Below are 6,000 nucleotides of genomic sequence, written 5' to 3'. Positions count from 1 at the left end.
GTTCACAGGGCTACTCCAATTCCAGGTTAAGACTGGGCCAGAGCTATCGATGGTCAGCCCATCTGCAACCATACAAAGTTTGGACTTTTCTCGTGCGAATTGTCTGGGAAACAGCCCCTGAAAAGGCTGTTCACCCAGCCAACAGTCCAGCCAAAAGGATGTCGCCGAACCATCTACGACTACTGATTTTATTAAGTTATTTAGATCCACTCCACATCTCTTTAATAGGTTCTGAACACTCACAATTTGTTACCAAGGGCCGGGCATTGATACCTTTGCCGGAATAGCCGTCCATGATCTCGAAGTATGGTGAATCGCCCATATTATTCTCCTCCAAAGTCCCTCTTTTTCCGTTTTGAAGCGCCACCACCACTTCGCGAGCATAGCAAGTGATGTGCGTGAATTGTGTTATATTTTAGGTATATATTTTAAGCCCTTTTTACACTTTTTAATCAAGTTTTAAATTTATAAAACACGATATTTACTAACACTAAACACATATGGGCAAGTGCACCCATCGTGGACGTAGTATAGTGTTGGTAAGATACCGAGGTCGTCAAAGGACACAAGAGCTTTTAGTACCGGTTTATCCTCAACGTCTAACCAAATCAAAATGTTAGAAAAAGATTTTAAACTAAGAAAATAAAACTAACTAAAATGCTGAAAAATAAAATAAAAATAAAAACAGATAGACAAGATGAATCACTTGGATCCGACTCATGTGTAGTGTAATCTTTGATTATTTTCGCACTTTTGCACTTGTTTAAGAGATTATCTTAGTTATTGTAGTAGTGTTGATACATGATGTGGACGCGACTCGACTCGACGCCACTCGGCTTGAATCTCGACTTTCCTCCGTCGTGTACAAGATCAAGATGATCAGGTCATGATGCATGAAGAACTTGAACATTAGGCATTGGGCTTCAACAGTTAAACGAATCAAAGTAAACAAAAGAAGTCATGGGCTTACAGTTTGGCGAATCACCATTGGGCCCAAGCCCATTAGTCGGCGAATCAAAGAAGAAGTCGACGAAACAAAGTGTTTCGTCGACATATAGTGCTTTTCGTCGCTGTCTCGTCAAGACTTGATGTGATTCGCCAAAGCCATGTTTCTCCAAGGTCTGATTCGTCAAGAATGTTCAGTCTCGTAGTGTCTGTGACTATAAATACACTGTCTGTGGATAAGAAAATTAGAGAACAAATAGAGAGAACAGAGAGGGCATATTTGTGAGAGCACACACACACGAGAGTTTGAGAGAGTTTGCAAAACACATTTGTAAACATTGAGCTTGTAACCGAACCTTTCATACGTATTAATACAGTGGTGTTAATCGGTGAATATTGCGTGTTGTGTTTGTGCGTGTTCTATCTCGGTTTGCCTTTCCGGTTGGATTCCGCACAACCGGGTTGGTTAGTATACAAGGATTAGGCGACTAGATCCTCCTAGCCGGACCTACAAGTGGTATCAGAGCCTTGGCTCTTCTCCTTGTTAAAACCGAGTGTGTTCTTGGTTTTTTTTTCGGGTGTTAAAGTTCATATTTTTCTGGAAAACAACTTAAAATCTGGTTAAATCTTGTTATTTTGCTTTGTGTTTGGCTAAAAACCTTGTTATTTTTCATGTTTACATGTTAGTTATGGGTTTTTGTTAAACATTTTAGCAAAATATTGTGTTCGGAGAGTTTCGGTTCACCGGAAAACTTATTTCTCTGGGTGGTGTTCTTGAAATCTTCATAGTGTTCTTTAAAAGTAACACTTTTTGATCCTTAAAAAATTGTTTGGAATTTGTTTGTGTGTTGGAAGTTGTAAACTGATTAAAATATTTGCACCTTACTTGTTTGGTGAAAGCATCATGGTTGGTAGCCGAAAGTAAGGTCTGTGTTGTGTCAGGATAAGATAAAGTCAAAAGTTTACCAACCACACTGACAACTTTCTTGGCGAAACAAACATTCAACGAAACAGAAATTCTTTTTGTCATAAGCATATTCAACGAAACTGATTTGTGGACTTGTTCTTAACGAAACAAAAGTGTTTTTCGTCAAAGGGTTCAAAAGCACTAAACTTATTTCGTCAAACTTAAATAATAGATCCATAACATTCTGTTTCGTCGACCTTAAAACCCAACAAAAGTGTTTCTCCTGTTTCGTTGACATACAAGAGCCCAAAACAATATTCCATAGTGGGCCTAGTAAATCAGTTTCGTCAACTTAAGCCCAAGTTATTCCTTGTGTGTTTCCCCAAACCACTTTATCTCGTCAAAGCCCAACTGTGCCCCTTGTTTCGTCAAAACCCAAAGACCAAAATCAAAGTTTTTGTTTCGACCTTGACCTTGGGTTGGCCCATCTGTTTCGACAAGTATTTTGGGCCATTTCGTCGAGCATCAAGCCCATAAAGGACTCTTCTCTGTTTCGCCATCACAAGTGTTTTTTAAAAATCAGTTTCATAAAATAACCAAGTTTTGTTTCGTAGAAACTTTTTTCGTCGAAACACTTGTTTATTTTTAACTGAAGATTTATTATTGTGATTTAACTGTTCGTTTGAGTTGTGTTTTTCAGGTGTTCATTTTATCACATCATAATGAACCCGAGTTGGGGGGGTACTCCGGCTCCAGATGGGGGAAAGTACACAAATACTAGTTTATCTCCCTCATGGGCCGAATCTCCGGTGTCGACATCTTCACAAGCTAATGCCATATCAACCGGTCAATGAGCATTCGTATCGAATCAGACTCCGAGCATTCAAAGTATTCTATTAAGCGAAAGCGAAACCGGAAGTTTGAATCGACCTCCAAAGTTGATGCACTTAAACGAGTATCCGGGTTGGGTTGATAGATTTCGTACATACGTTCTTGGTCAAAATACCGAACTGTGGATACGTTTCACTACAGATTTCGATCAAGCTATAGAGGTTGCTGCTTCATCTACTGCTACGTTTGCGGATCTCCCTGAAGATCAAAAGAAAACGTATGATTTGGAGAAGAAAGCATACGCCATTCTCACTCAGGCGTTAAGCAAAGATATTTACCACCAGTTTGTCAGCTTCAAGACAATGAAAAAGTTGTGGGATGCGTTGAAGACCAGAGGGGTAGGGAATGAAGCAACACGTCAATTGCGTCATGATCTACTCAAGAAAGAATTCGATGGTTTCACGTGTATGGATAAGGAGTCGTTGGGAGATATGACAAGTCGGTTTTATCACTTGCTTACAGAGTTGGGCAATTTTGGAGTAGTAACAACTACAGCAGAGGTGGTGAAGAAGTTTGCTGATGCGTTGCCTCCCCAATGGAATAGTTTCTTGGAGATTTTGAAGTATAACGGGGTTTTGGCTACTACAAACATCAACGAATTCGTGCAGCTTTTAGAGAACAAGGATCAGGAGGAAACCTTAAAGGCAAAAAGAGTTCCAGTGCCACAAAATCCGGAAATGTATTATGGAACTCCGAGTACTTCTTCTGCAAAATCCATTGTGCCATACAATCCTGAGATGTATTATGGAACTTCCAGTTCTTCGTCTGCAAGACCTGGTTCACATGCTCCACTTCAAACGGCGTTTGTCACAAGCACGGATATGTATGGCAATCCAATACAAGTTCCGGTTAAGCCGGCTCCCACCACAGACTTGTATGGAAATCCACTACAACCACCTCCTCCTGCTCAACAACAAGCGTGTTATGGAGGTACATCGTCTGCTGGTCAGTAATCAAAGCCAAATACAGTACGGCTCGACACTTCAAGCTTCTCAAAGGTCAGTGTTGAAGTAGCAAAGGAACACATGGAGCTGCTTAACACTTTAGTGAGCGCGTACTGTGGGTTAGTTGAAGGTCCATTCCAGTGCCACAAAATCCGGAAATGTATTATGGAACTCCGAGTACTTCTTCTGCAAAATCCATTGTGCCATACAATCCTGAGATGTATTATGGAACTTCCAGTTCTTCGTCTGCAAGACCTGGTTCACATGCTCCACTTCAAACGGCGTTTGTCACAAGCACGGATATGTATGGCAATCCAATACAAGTTCCGGTTAAGCCGGCTCCCACCACAGACTTGTATGGAAATCCACTACAACCACCTCCTCCTGCTCAACAACAAGCGTGTTATGGAGGTACATCGTCTGCTGGTCAGTAATCAAAGCCAAATACAGTACGGCTCGACACTTCAAGCTTCTCAAAGGTCAGTGTTGAAGTAGCAAAGGAACACATGGAGCTGCTTAACACTTTAGTGAGCGCGTACTGTGGGTTAGTTGAAGGTCCATTTGGGAATATTAATTTGACACAAGAAGACTATCAGCAGATCGATAAAGAGGAGATGGAGATGATGGACATCAAGTGGGCCTTTGCTAGTGTTGTTAGGCGAGCAAAGGATTTCATGGAAAGAACTGGCAGAACCAGCTTGGAAAGCAAGAAAGACACCAAGTATGGGTTTGATAAGCAGGCTGTTAAGTGCTTCAATTGTGGTGAATGTGGTCATTTCAAACGTGAATGTACGAGGCCATCTCAACATGGGAACCAGAATCCTTTCAGAGGTCAAGGCAACAGGGCAAATCAAAATCAAGTGAGGAACAACGAGCGCACATTGGCACCTATTAACAACCAGAGCCAAGCGGGACCATCAAATGCCAACCAGGCACTTGTGGTTCAAGTAGATGAAGGTTGTGACTGGTCAATTCAGTTAAGTGGTGATGCTCCAGATGGAACAACATGTTTTGCTGAAGTTTTGAAGGATTTAGTTCACACCAGTGGTGGAGAATCTTCTGCCAATGGTGGTGAATCTTCTGAGGATGAAGACTCTTCGGCAGGAGTTCAGATGAAGAATCCTCGAGTTCAGGCGATGATCATGTGGGTGAGACATCTAGTGCGTCAGTTGATGCAGATATTGATGAGCTTTTGGAGGAAGCTGCAGCAGGAACAAATAGAAGATCTATTTTGGTGGATCAAGCTGCTTATTCTTCGTCTTCTCTCCATTCAGCCTTTATGGCTAATGTCGACAGTTCATCAAGTCAGGTATGTGTCGATGAACCCACTGCTGTTGTTTGTGATAATTGTGATAGTTTGACTGTTAAATGTGCTGAGTTAGAAGCAAACATGTCTGAGTTGCAAGGCAAACATGATGCTTTACAAGCTAGTTTGTTTGACTTGCAAGACAAACATGTTTCATTGAAGGATAAGTGGTGTGAATTGCAAAGCAAACACGAGGCTTTGCAAGAGAAGTATGATGTGACATTCATCCACAATCAAAAGTTGACCGTGGATCTTTCAAAATGCACTGAAGCCAATATGTTTTATGAAAACCATGAAAAAGAGTTTAAATCGGTAATTGAAAAGTTAAAGAAAGATAAAACCGAGCTAACTAAAATGGTTTCTAGAAAACAAACTGACATTAATTTGTATATATCTCGCCTTAAGATAATGCAAAAGGAGATGGCTTGTATCAAAACAGAAAGTGAGGCGATCCAACTTAAGCTAGACAGTTATTTGAGCTCTAGCTATGTGTTGGATCACATCATTGACGTCCAGAAAGAGAAACGGGATGTCACATGCATAGGTTACAAGAAATGTCCACCACCAGTGAGACACAATTATGATGCAATGCCTGACGAGGAAGACAAAACTTTCTTTGAACCATCTGTTCCTCTAGATGTAAAGGAGTTTGCAACAGGACTCAGATACAAGAAAGAAGTGCCATCCGATTCAGATGTATCAGCAGATACATGTGTGTCTTCTACTGAACTGAATCAGGATCCTCTAGTCACTATTGAGGATGCTGATTCTTCTGATGATGAATCTGATGATGCTATCCCATCAAAGTTTGATGCGGTAGTAAAAAATGAGGACATACCTCTCGAGAATTACATTTTATGTGATCCTCCTGCAAAACCCGCTAAGACTGTTGCAATCGAGTCCTCTTCTGAAAAAGAGTCGGAGAGTGTGAATTTGCTGTACACTCTGGTTGGTGATGATAAAATTTACTCAGACAAAGATTTTCAGATTAAGAATGTTAATCAATC

The sequence above is a fragment of the Helianthus annuus genome, chromosome 11 (genome assembly GCF_002127325.2).
Source record: "Helianthus annuus cultivar XRQ/B chromosome 11, HanXRQr2.0-SUNRISE, whole genome shotgun sequence".
NCBI classification, from domain to species: Eukaryota; Viridiplantae; Streptophyta; class Magnoliopsida; order Asterales; family Asteraceae; genus Helianthus; species Helianthus annuus.
The sequence above is the reverse complement of the archived record's forward strand: the minus strand, read 5'-3'. Positions refer to the sequence as shown.